The sequence below is a fragment of the Trichosurus vulpecula genome, chromosome 5 (assembly GCF_011100635.1).
Source record: "Trichosurus vulpecula isolate mTriVul1 chromosome 5, mTriVul1.pri, whole genome shotgun sequence".
Taxonomy (NCBI): domain Eukaryota; kingdom Metazoa; phylum Chordata; class Mammalia; order Diprotodontia; family Phalangeridae; genus Trichosurus; species Trichosurus vulpecula.
In genome coordinates, this window is record NC_050577.1 from 46,335,635 (window position 1) to 46,348,982 (window position 13,348).

At 38.9% G+C, this 13,348-nt stretch overlaps 1 protein-coding gene across 2 annotated transcripts in view; it reads right to left on the reverse strand.

Annotated features, from left to right (window-relative positions):
• LOC118851980 (myosin VIIA and Rab interacting protein) overlaps window positions 1-8,977 on the reverse strand; it is a 93,345-nt gene extending 84,368 nt beyond the window's left edge. For both annotated transcript variants that reach the window (XM_036761591.1, XM_036761590.1), the window contains exon 1: window positions 8,845-8,977. The gene's annotated coding sequence lies outside the window, so the exon portion shown is untranslated. The remainder of the gene's footprint in view (window positions 1-8,844) is intronic.
• Between the last annotated feature and the right edge of the window lie 4,371 nt (window positions 8,978-13,348).

Sequence of the window (13,348 nt, forward strand, 5' to 3'; positions counted from 1 at the left end):
TTATTCAGCACTTCCTCTTCTAAGAAGTCTTGTTACATCATCCCTCTTCTTAGTGCTTTATTTCCTACACAATTCTGAAATCTAATCTCCCTTTCTTATGTTTTGCATTTATATGTTCATTCTTTATTCTTTCGATATCCTTCACATAAGATAACTTTGAGAATATAAATGTTTTTCAACATCATCTTGCCATTTCAATTATTCAGACAAATAACAGCTCTCATCAAATCTTCTCTCTCTTTCTTCCCCTTCTCCTTTTTTCTCACCCAGACATATTACATCATGAAGGAGGTAGTGTGTCATTCTATTCCTTTATATTCGCTATGTACCCCATTGCACCCTGGATCCTGGACACTCTTCGGGGAGGAGACATTACCCTCCCTCTCCAAGCATAGCATGTGATCCTGGGAAATGGGATCCTTAGGCAGTGAAGGCAATCTCTAGACATGCTCATGGCCTCACAAACAAAGCCCATCCTGAGGCTTCATTGTTGTCTTCAACACACCTCTGGCAACATGCTTCAATATCCTTTGAACAATTCCTTATTTAGGATAGCTCATGGATCCTGCTCCTCTCTCATGACTCCCTGTCCCATTCTATCTCTTCTCTCAATTGCTCTTTCCCTACTTTTTCACAGCCGCTAAAGCAGGGGAAGAGACTAAAGAAACCGCTTCTACCTTCTGAAATCCATGCTAAATGTGAGTGTATCTCCAGCTCTTGCCTCTCCTCTTCTAGCCTGAGTAACTTTGCTTTGCATCATCTTTCCCCAGACTAAAAGATCTCATCATTGGAGACTGCGGATTCTAATCCACAGAATATGATTTAAACTCTTCCTCCTCTTTTGATCTTGACTCTGTTGAAACCCAGAGAGCATTAGTTCCTTAGATCCTTTGCTTATAAATGTTCTTTCTTTGTATTCTTTTAACAATTAGAAGTTAGAAAAAAAAAAACTCCTCTGTATTCTTATCCAATAATAGAAGCACAAGAGCACTGATTTCATTGTGGAACCTTTTCTTATTAATGATACATACTTATTGTATTTCTCTTGTGTGAAGTGTCTGCGTGTTGTTATTCTAATCACCTCAGGGTTTTTTTTTCTAGAAATTACTCCCTTTTGTTGAAAGTCTATCTGTTAAAATTAACGATTGGATTCATTTTTTAGGATATATTATTTTGGGGGGGTGCAATATTCTTTCTGATTTTTAAAAATATCACAATTTGATTTTTTCTTTAATTTCTAATAGACAAAAACTACTGCTGTGCTATTCAGATTGATTTCCTTTCATAGCTAAAGGTCTCTCTTGACTGCAATAATTATTGCTTGACACAGAAATTCTGAAGCAAAAAAGAATATGCATATACACACATATATGCTTATATCTTGGTACTTTAAACTTGGGTTTTCTCTTTTTTGATCATCCACGTATTTAATCTATCTGTCATTTGCTCTCAGTTTCTTATACTCCCAATAGATACTTGATGGAATTTTGGCTTTTTAATTCATTGTATTTTTTTCCTCAGCAATCTGTTACCTTCAAGTTATCCCTTTGTATCTTATCATCAAGGCTTTGGCTTCCATAAAATTCATGTGTTCTCTTTTTATTTATTTCTGTCACATGTTCTTCTCTTTCTGTAATTACAATTCTAAATCTTCCATCATCTTTTTCAGATCCTTTACTGTTTGGAGAGTTTACACATCCTATATTCTAAATTGTATGCTGTTTATTTTATTCATTCCTTCTTTGAGATTCCAAAATCTACCAAATTCTACCTTAATTTCCATCCACATTTTTTTCTTTTGACATTACTTTTAAATCTTCTTTTTTTCCTCTTCTCAATGTTTCCAGGATTACTGTTGTTCCATTATTTCTGGGAGCCCAAGATGATATATTGTGTTGCTTTATTGGGGTTACTTTTATTAATTGCTTAATATTAATTCATTGTGTTGAGGTTTTTTCTAGATTATTTGCTCATTTTTTGTTTTCTCTTTATTAGCTTCACTATTGATTTTTCTGCTTTGGGGTTAGATTTATATTTGGTCTTTTCCCTTGGCTTAATTTCCTTCTGCTTCTCTCTTGTTCTAGGTAACATCACTTTATCTAGATTCCTGTTAATAGAAACTCCGCAAGTGTCGGTTCTATCACCTTCTATTCTTCTTTGTGGTTCTTTTTTTTCTTTTCCCTCTAGTCGGTTTTATACTGCTGAGTTTCTCTCCCAACCGCAGGGGACATTTTCTTCCTCCAGAGTCTAGGTGGGTTTACTCTACTCGCCTTGTTCAAGGGGATCAGACTCGGACATTGCCAAAAAGAGACAGAATAGAGGTGACTCCATGTCTAAAACTTGACATATGGGTCTATCAAAGTCAGCTGTCTTGAGTATCAGGACAGGCTGGGTATCATAAGATATAGCAAGTCTTTCATGTGAACCTTTACTGTTTAGGCTTTCCTTGTGTGGAGGTAGGTTTATTTCCCTTTTTGTCATATAATTGTAATTAATTTCATCAATTCATTTCTTATTGTTTCCAGTTGGGTGAGGGTGGAAGCTTTGCTGAGAATCACCCACTCAATTTGTTTTCTAACTGGAATCCTGCACCCTTTGCTTTAAAGACAACCTTGTATGGGGTAGCTAGGTGGCACAGTGAGTAGAGCACCAGCTCTGGAGTCAGGAGGACCTGAGTTCAAATCTGGCCTCAGACACTTGACACATTTACTAGCTGTGTGACCTTGGGCAAATCGCTTAACCCCAATTGCCCTGCCTTCTTCCCAGCAAACAAAAAAAAAACAACAACAAATAAAGACAACCTTGTGTTGCAGTAAGAATCTTTTAAAGTGATTAAAACAAAATCTTTTACTAATTGTACCAAATAGCATACAGTTGATTAAAAAAACCCTTGTATCTTCAAATTTCTATTCTGTATTGAATAACATTATAAAAAACTTAAATAATTAGAAGGTTGTGGTTATATAATAAGTGAGGTAGGAAGGGGCTGTGTTGGAGACAACAGTTCATTTGCAAAATGTTTCACAATACTTTTTCTTTTTCTTTCATTTTAATACACACAGAGAAGGATTTTGAGAAGATTGTGTCAAATAATTATATTTTCACTTTGAAGCTTTGAGAGCCTTTAAATTAGTTATGTTTTGTCTATAAGTGCCTCTCTAGTTTTGGAACTCTTTTTGAAACCTAGTAACAACACTGTGTATCAGCATCACTGAAAGCCAACTCAAACTGGAGGTAGCTATTATTGGATTTGTGTATCTTCTGCAATGCAACTAGGTGCATGGATGCTTGTTTTATCATTACATTCTTAGTTTAATAAGAGCACTTTTGTTTTCTTATTTCTGCAGACATCTTGATATTACCCAAATATCCTTCATAGGCATTGGTATAAAAATATAAGAAGATTAAAACATTTATGATTGCAAATTTGTGATGATTATTTTTCAGACCTTCTATCGATACAAACCAACAATCAAGTGCTTGTGTGTCCCTGTTAGGGGGCATAGTCACTGATTGGGTCTAACCACAGCATGATACAGTGAAAAGAACACTATCTCTGGGATCAGAGGGCCTGGGTTAAAATCCCATTTTGGACACTACCTGTGTGACCTTGGGTAAATCACCTAATCTCTCTGGACCTCACTTTTCTCATCTGTAAAGTGAGAGCATTACACTAAGCACAAGAAGTCCTGGAGTTCCTTCTAGTTCTATGATCCAAGAACAATAAGAAGCCAGCTTTCCAGTAATGTTATCAACTTACATCAGTTTTCTTGCGACTTACTTGAATCCTGTTAACCTGACAAGCACATTGTATACAACTGAGACAAGAGAACAAAGCAAAGGGGATATCTTTGGGTGTTTATCTTCCCTTACAACTTTTCATGGATAATTTCATAGAATCCAAAGAATTTTCTGGGACACAATTTGAAAAACACCATTCTCTACACAACCATCAGTAGTTACCACCCATCAAGCCAGCCACGTTAACTGATTTTTAAAAAGCACTGTGTGCTACTGTAATGTGACTGGATTTGGCTCATTAAGTTTGCACTGTCTTCTTCCATGCTGATCAATGCCATGCCACCCCGAGCTCTTTCTCCTGTTCTTCATAGACTAAGAGAGCCCAAACATTCCTTATGCAGGGTCAAGAGTTTCTCCTCACCCTGAACACATCCAGCCTAGAGGCTCTAAGGGAAAATATAGAAATAGAGGAGAAAGGTGAATCGTAGTATTTGATTTCTTTTTGAGAAAGAAAATTGTTTTATGCATTGATTTAGGGAAGCCATTTCATTACCATTAGGTCTGTATAGACATGGATAGCTAGATAGTTCAGTGGATAGAAAACTCAGACACTTACTAGCTGTGCGACCCTGGGCAAGTCACTAAACCCCCAATTTTCTAATCTGTAAAATGAGCTGGAGAAGGAAATGACAAACCACTCCAGTATCTCTGCCAAGAAAATCCCAAATGGGGTCACGAAAAGTTGCACATGACTGAAATGACTGAACAACAACTGTATAGACATGGCATGCAAGGAAGATTTTATTTTAATGGTTGTTTGAATACAAAGAATAGCTAGCAGATCTGTCTGAACCAGATTATCCTTAAATTATTTTTTGGTTTTAAGTTGGGAGCTTTTGTCAATGACATTACTATAGCGGCTTAATACCTCTGGACCTCAGGGAAAATGAGGGGGTTGGACTGGATAATCTTGAAAGTCCAGCTCTAAGTCCTAATGGTCCATGGTCCTATTTCCTCCTTAGCTTCTGTTCTTAAGGCACATTTCAGGAAAATCAGTAAAATATTAAGCCTTAATAGCTTATGGCTTATTTACTTGCTCTAAGATTTTTGGGATGCCCTATATTAACACAAAAAAGAAGAATCTGAAAGGGCCAAGAAGTTGAACATTAAACCCTTTGTCCTGAATAAGATTGCATTTTGCCCAATTGAAATCAGGTGATAGGCCTTAAAAACATCTTAATGTGTCATCTGCCTCTCTTCCTTATTTCCCTCTGAGTTTTGATAGGATACAAACTTCTTGATGTCAGGGACTGCCTTCATTTTGTCCTAGTAGCTTCTGCCCCTGGCACAATGAGAGAGAGGGAAAGAGTGACGAGAGGAGAAAGGGAGGGAGACAGGGGGAGAGGCACGGCGAGAAGGAGAAGGATGGAGGAGGGAAATAGATGGGGTGATAAGACACAGGTACAAATACACACACAGAGTACAAAGCAGAGTAGGAAAGTGCATGATGTACACAGTGTAATGAGAAGCAGAGGAGGAATATAAAGCAAGGAGACTAATTGTGTGTAGCTTGTAGAATTGGTCACATTACCTAATAGTCCCATTTATAATTAGCCAACGCCTGAGTTACAGATACCTTGGTTATCCTCATAGGAACAGAAATAGAGTTTAGTTTCAAAGGGGATGGCATTGCCCAGAGGCAGCAATGTGGGTAGAAGGCAGGCCTCTGAGTCAGGTATGAGTCACATCAAATATGACCAGGGCCAAATCCTATCACATCTCAGTTCCCAGGGCAACTTGCTAAGGCTCCATGTTGAAGGGCGGCAGCCAATTTGCATTTGGTGGAGAGGGTTTCTTCTCTGGCACTTCCCTATTCTAATGAAATGGCAGCTCTGGTGTCCCCCTTAACAGTGCTTAGAAACCGAGGCAATATGGTTCAGTGGAAAGAACCTTGGATTTGAAATCTGAGGGCATGAACACTGGTGATTTTGGACCAAACATTTAGTGACTCTGGACATCAAGGTAAATAGAACAAGGGCTTTGGACCAGCTAATCATGAAGGTCTCTTGGAGTTCCAAGTACTCAGTGTCTAGGATCCTATTCTCTTAGTTCCTGTTCTTAAAGAACATTTTAGGAAAATCAGAAAGGAAGAAGATAAAAAAGCAGGGATATTTTTCTCTCTTGGCTACAAGATTCCCATGTAGCTTGTGAGCCTATATCTGTGCCAACCCGTCCGAAAGTCCATATGAGTTAAAAAGTTCCTTCCTATTCCTCCCTTGTCTAAATGGGTATCTTATTTTTAGATGAGACAAAACTGAAGGGAGTGTTGAAAACCCCAACAATGTGAGATGATGACAGTAAAAAGGCTGAAAATGAGATGGATGATATTTCTTCTTCAGCATCATTTGCTAATCAAACAATTCCCTGGTGCCAGCAGAGTGGTGAAGACAGTATGGCTCCGGACTGAACCAACATTCTTTGCGTTCATTATCCTGTTCTCACTGCTCTGACATGTTTTCCCTTAGTTTCCATAACGTAGGTAGCACAGGGGATAGAGAGGTGGACCTGGAGTCAAGAGAGGCCTGAGTTCAAATCCAGACAAGTCCCTTCACTGCTCTTGGACTCTGTTTCCTCATCTGTAAAATGGGGATAATAATCCACATATCTCTAAGGGTTTTTGCAAGGATCAAATTAGAAAATGCATATACAACACTTTGCAACTCTTAAAGCCCTATATAAACACTATGTCAGGCAGGGGCAGCCAGGTGTTGCAATGGATAGAGATCATCCTGATTCCAGGAAGACTCAACCTCCTGAGTTCAAATCTGATCTCAAACACTTACTGGGTGGGTGACCCTGGGCAAGTTACTTCACCCTATTTGCCTCAGTTTCCTCATCTGTAAAATGAGCTGGAGAAGGAAATGGGAAAACTACTCCAGTATCTTTGACAAGATAACTCCAAATGGGGTCACAAAGAGTCAGAGACAACTGAACTAACTGAACAACAACTATCAGACCAAAGCAAACAATTTCTAACTCCAATTAACCTGTTTGTCATAAGTACGTAAATACTACACAGTAAAATTCTCCCTTAAAACCTAATTGGTGAAAACTGATAAGTGTTGTCCCCATCTAGGTCAAGTCTGGATCCATTGATACTCAATAGGGAAGGCCTGTCCCCTTAACCAGCAAAGTGAACAATCAATCAACAAGCTCTTTTTAAGCTTCTACAATGGGCCAGTGACTGTGTTAGGTCCTGGGGATGCAAAGATAAAAAAGAAATAATTCCTGTCCTTGAGGTGCTTACTACATTCTATTGCAAGGGATGACATGTGCACATACAAGTACATATAAAACTATTTAAAATAAATAGAAGGCCATTTTGCAGGAGGAGCTAATAGCAGCTGAGGAGGTCAGATAAGTCCTCATAGAAAATGATGCTGCGATTGACCTCAGGAGATAATTAACAACATCCTACAGGATCTGGAATTAAAATGGAATCTATCCTGCCCACAATGTGCAGGAAGACATAAACCCACATTTGAATTTAGAAAAGAACCATTATTGAGGTGTGCTTGTTGCCATGGCAAGAGTACAAAAATTAATTTTATCAACTAGCAAAAATTTATTAATTTATACAGTACTAAAATACTAAATACTAAAAATATGAAGCATCTTCTTCATGGTCATGCCCAAGAAATATTTGTTGATTGGATAGGGTTCATAAGAGTTCCTTAATACTAAATACTAAAGTCCTTTGGATTAATGAGTTGGGTTAACTATATAGAAAAGACTAAATCAAAAGGTCATAACATGATGGAATCGTTGACTTACAGCCAGAAAGAATGTTAGAGATCATCTAGTTAGTCCAACTCTTTCATTTTTCAGATAGCGAAACCGAGGGTTAAACGAAGTTAAGAGACTCAATGTCAAATAAATAGAAAGTGGGAGATATAGGACTTGAACCTAAAATATTAGAGTAAGTACACTCTCCCCCGATTATCTGTATCTAAGCATAACAGGTGAGTGACTAGGAGAGTTTGACCAGGCTTGTAGGCTAGAAGTATAAAGGACTTTCAAGTTCCATTCTAACCCAAATCTGGTTTATCATAGGAGACTCAGTTTTGACCCTTTGTTGAATTGGTTTCTTTCTTTACCCATAAAATTTGCAGGTTTAACATGTGATGTAATGCCCTAACCAGCTAATGTGGTTTTAGGCTATATTCATCAAGGCACAGTATTAAGAACCAGGTTGGTGATGGTCCAATGTTGTAAACCTCAAAACACTATATAAATGCTATCTGCTCTACTCTAATGACATATGGAGTCCAGTCCTGTGTGCCATATTTTAGGAAAGATGTGGACAAAATAGACTATGTCCAAAAGAGGGGGACTAGAAGACTAGAGATAAGGCTATATGAAGATCAGTTGACAAAATTCGTGATATTTAGCCTGGAAAAGAGAAGATTTAGAATGTGGTGGTGATCTTGGTGGTGGTACTGGTTATGTGTATGTGAGTGATGGGAGAAATGACAGCTGTCTTCAGTATTTGAAGGGCTATTGGGTGGAAGAATAGATTTGTTCTTCTTGGCCTCAGAGAACCGAATCAAGACCAAATGAGTCTTAGAGAAGTAGATTTTGGATTAATGGAAAAACTTCCTAACAAAGAGAGTTGTCCAAAAGCATTGAGAGGTAGTGAGTTTCTCATCACTGGAGGACTTTGAGTAATTGCTATACAACCATCCATTGGTGGCAATATAGATGAGGTTTTTTTTTTTGGCTCAGGTTCAAGTTGAACTAGATGAAGCCCCTTCTAACTCCAAGACTCTATAATTCTAAAACTTAATGATATCTCAAAGGGAATACTATGAAAATTCAACTTATAGCTAGATTGAGGACTCCTGTCCACTACCCTTACCTCTCCCTGATTCTGCATTTTTAACCTTTTAGTCAAGCAGGGATGTCCAAATGTATTTCCACTGCTTGCATACCTTCTGCTTAACTCATCCCTAGGCCCACATCACTTATACCTTAAACTCATTCACAATGATGTCATTTGCCCTTCATCAGACTATTAATAGTCCCTGGAGCAGGGCCCAATACCTATTATGTCGAAGCAAGCTCCACTCTCCAGTCTGTGCTTTTTGTACAAGTTCTTCAGGACCTTGGCACTGCCAAAACGTTTGAAGCGGCTTTTCACGTTATTGTAGTACCATTCTAGGGATTGGGTCCTTAGGAGTCTAAAGAAAACAGAGGAGAAAACAAGATTTAGAAATAAGTGGCACTCATTCAATAATAGAAATACTCTCTTGTATTTAAGTGATGTAATCACTGGAGTTTGTAACTGACAGAGATATATCATGGGAGAGTAGAAAGCGCTGTATGTGGGACTTGGAAGACCTGGTTTGTGCCCTTCTTTTAATTCATTCAACTTATGGGCAAGTCAAGACATCATGCTCATGATGCCATTGGTCCTCTTGGAAAATGAAATATGAACAGCAACAACTACCACCATTTATTTGGTAATTAAGGTCTTTGGTCTCACTTTCTTCACCTGTACAATGAGGATGCACTGCTTACTGCCATCTGCCATAATTCACATGATTTAGTAAGCATTTATGAACTACCTACACTGTTTTAAGGGTTAGAGATACAAAGACAAAATTAAAAATAATCCTTGCCCCCAAGGAGCTTATACTTCACATTGTAATGACCTAATGATGTAATTTAATTCAGCGCCAAGAATTTACTAGCAGGTGCTATATACAAGTCATTGTGCTCAGCACAAATGTTTATAACCCAATGAGAGGTCTGGCCTTCTGCTGAATTTCAAGTGAAAAGGCAAAATGTCCAAAGTGCAAGGGAGAAATCCAAAGTACCAGAGAAATCTGAAGAGAGAAGATTCACCTCCAGCTGGGGGGACTAAGAAATCTTTAGGGAAGAGGAGACTATGAAATGATTTCTTGAAGGGAGAGATTTTGCCAATTGTAAATAAGAAAGCCCATTCTAAGCATTTACGTCAGCCCCATGTGCTAGATAACGATAGGAGAAGGCAAGGTGAGAACAGGCGGTGTTGAGTAGTCTAGTTTTAACTCTAACCTAGAATAACAGAAATGGAAATAATGAGGCTGGAGAAGTGGTTTGAAGCCAGATTGTGTAAAGCCTTGAATGTCAGAATAACTGCTTTACATTTTATTCTGCATGTAACGGGAAACCACCATAGATTTTGGAGCAGAGTAATTATGGGATCTTAGCTGTGCGTTGGCGAAATTAAAATGCTTTTTAAGCTGTATATTACTATGCAGGACGAGTCTCATAAGAACAATGATTTCGATAGCTTACATCTACTTTCTGTGGAGGCAGAAATGATACTGGCAAATTGAACTTGCCCCAGAAAAGGCAAGGTTCTCTGTGCTCATGTTCATTTTGCTGTGCTGTGGAAGAATCAAACCTTGTACTGATTGAACCAGTTAAAACTTTAACTTTAAATCAAAAAAATACCGAATTCCCCTTCTAGATGTCAGGGAAAGGTGCGTTTTCAAGCCCTCTATCACAATGAACCACAAAACAGCAAGGAAAAAGAAACCAAAGCCTAGTACTTGTGAGACTTTCTAGAAATCATGTACTATTTTTGATCCTTAGACACTGACACACTCAATACCGAGAGGAAGTTGAAAAGTCTAGTAGCTGATAATACAAGCAGGGGATATGATTCTTCTGCTGGCTTGGAAGATTTGAATTCAGGTCCTCTGAGTCCAAATTCAGTGTTCTTTCTGTTGTACAATGATGTAGAATAGTATAAATCCTAAACAAACTAGACCAGATTAGGCAGCCCTAATACATGCCTAACTAAGTCTTCTGAATATCTGCAGTGAGGGATGTGTGGCTTAGGACTTATGCGGCACTGCTGTTCAAGATCCCTCAAGTGATAGAGATGGTTTATGGGTTCATTAAAATCATTGCTTTAGAGCTGGAAGGGACCTCTGAGGAGAGCTATTCCAACCCTCTTCTTTGACATATGAGAAAACAGAAGCTTACCAGTTAGGTTAAGTAACTCACGCCAACATCAGCTGCTGACCACCTGCCATCATTGGGCAGGTAAACCAGCCTAGCTGAAGTAGCAGGGAATCCTGAGGGAGAGATAAGAGGTGGCATGTGCCAGCCATGTCAAATCACCACCATGACCAAGTGGAGATGGTCTAAGATGCTTAACCCAAGATCTCCAGGAATAGCAGCATCCCCTAGATTACCATTCTGGCTTCTAGCCTGGTCCCCACAGCCTTTGCCTAAGGGAGCAACCCTTGTGGAGATGTGGCCAAGCACCTGCTGGTGTTGCGGCCCTCACCTCTTCAGTAGCCACAGCTACTAAAAACCCAGAAAAGAAAATTATTACCACCAAAGACCTTGGCACTAGCAAATGGCTCAACACCCAAAACAATTCGAATTTTATCAGTGGAATGACATTTTAAAAAATGCATTGCCATCTGCTTTCCCATTGCACTCTAAGGAACATGGGACCTTTCCATCTGGCTTACAGTTAAATCCTCCTATATTTCTTGTCTCCCCATGTTAAAAAGGAAGGTTCTTGAGAGCAGGGACTGCCTTGATTTTCTATTTTTAATCTCTACTACTTAGTACAGTACTTGGAATGTAGAAAGGGCTTAATATATATATATATATATATATATATATATATATATTCATTCACTCATTCATTCAAGTTCATATAGGCAGCAAGCATCAAGTGGCAAGCTTGCAACTCAAAACTTCTGACTCTGGAGCCAGTATTCCTTCTAACTATATCATGTTTTCCTATCCTAGTTGATACAGCTGGTATGCTCTGGCAGGCCACATTTCTCTCTTATAGTTTATTTCAGCTGACACCCAGTCAGTCAGTCAACAAGCATTTATTTAGCACTTGCTAAGTGCCAGGCACTGTGCCAAGTGCTAGGGATACAAAGAGAGGCAAAAACCACCCCTTCCCTAAAAGAGCTTACAATCTAATGAGAGTAGGCACCACATAAATAACTAGGTACTTACAAGATGAAATAGCTGAAGGAATCAGGAAAGGCTTCTTTCTTTGTCTCTTTACTGAATAATCTCCAATTAGGGAGCTAGAAGGATCCAAGACTCCCACCCTGTAGGATCTGTGCTTGGTGGGTCCCTATGGCATAATTAACTGGCTAGACAGCTTCCCCCCAAAGGGCAGGTTTTCCCAGGTGCTGGGTGGACCCAGATGGCTCCTTCAGCACTTCTTTGCTTCTAATCACTAGGAATTCTGTTGGGTTTACTCTAAAACACCGATTTTAAAATAAATACATGAAATAAAGCAGAAATGTCGAATGAAAGCAGTGATGCAGTGAGCCCTTCCAAAGGCTTCCAGGGGCTTTCTTCCTATTAGCTCTTAGTCAAAACACAATCTCCAGCTTTCCTCGCACACTCTATTTGATGAGAGCCAAAGCATCTCAGGATACAGCTGTATGAAGTTGACAGGCATCCCCCAAAGGATTGTAGTCTAGCCTAACTGTGGCCCAGGAATTCACTAAACATTTCTGACAAGCTCTAAGTCTGCATGCAAAGAGTTTTAGGAGCTTGCCAGTCAAATACTGCTGCACTTGAAATAGACATTTTCTATAAAAATCAATGAATGAATGCTGTGTCCTATGATGCACTTAAAAAGCCTGCATTAGAACAAACTAGAAGCTAGTGCAGCATTTAGAAATGATCCCAGAAGCCTATTTGCTCATACATCAGAATTCATTGCTGAGTAGATCCTTTCTTGAATCTCATCTTGACTTAGGTCCCCTCCCCTTCCTCCGGGCATAGTAATAAAATCAACATCACCATTGCTTCTGAAATGGGCATGTCAATTGTCTGCTCTGTGGACCAACTCACCATTCCTTGTGACTCCAGACCAAATTCCCTTCTTTGGCCACAACTTCATTAAATGCATTGCCTTCCCAGTATGATGTAAATTTTTTTTTTATTTGTAACTCTAACCTTTATCAGGATGTCTGGAATACAAATGCTTTTAAAATTAATTAATTAATTGATCCTTCATTCATTCATTGATTCAGGGAATTTAGGCTATTGAAATATCAAGACTTTGATATACTGTAGGCCCAGCTGTGGGGAAGCTAGGTGGCACCATAATGTACCAGGCCTGGAGTCAGGAAGACTGTTCTTTCTGAATTCAAATCTGGCCTCAGATACTTACTTATCAGATCCTTATCCCTGTTTGCCTCAGTTTCCTCATCTGTAAAAATGAGCGGGAGAAGGAAATGGCAAGTATCTTTGCCAAGAAAACCCCACTGGGGTCATGAAGAGTTGGACACGACTGAACAACAACAAAAGGTCCAATTGTAAAGAATTTCAAGACATGGACACTGAAAATAGTAGTTATAGCAAGGCTTTGATCAATAGGATTTAGAATTAGAAAAGAATTTAGGAATAATCTAACTCAATCTGATCATTTCATGGATAAAGAAATAGAAGTCCAGAAGGGGTGAGTGATTTGCTTAAAGTCATGGTTACTCAGGCAAAGGACAGAGATTTGAACCCAGGACTTCTGTCTCTATATCCAGTGCTCTTTCTATCATATTATATT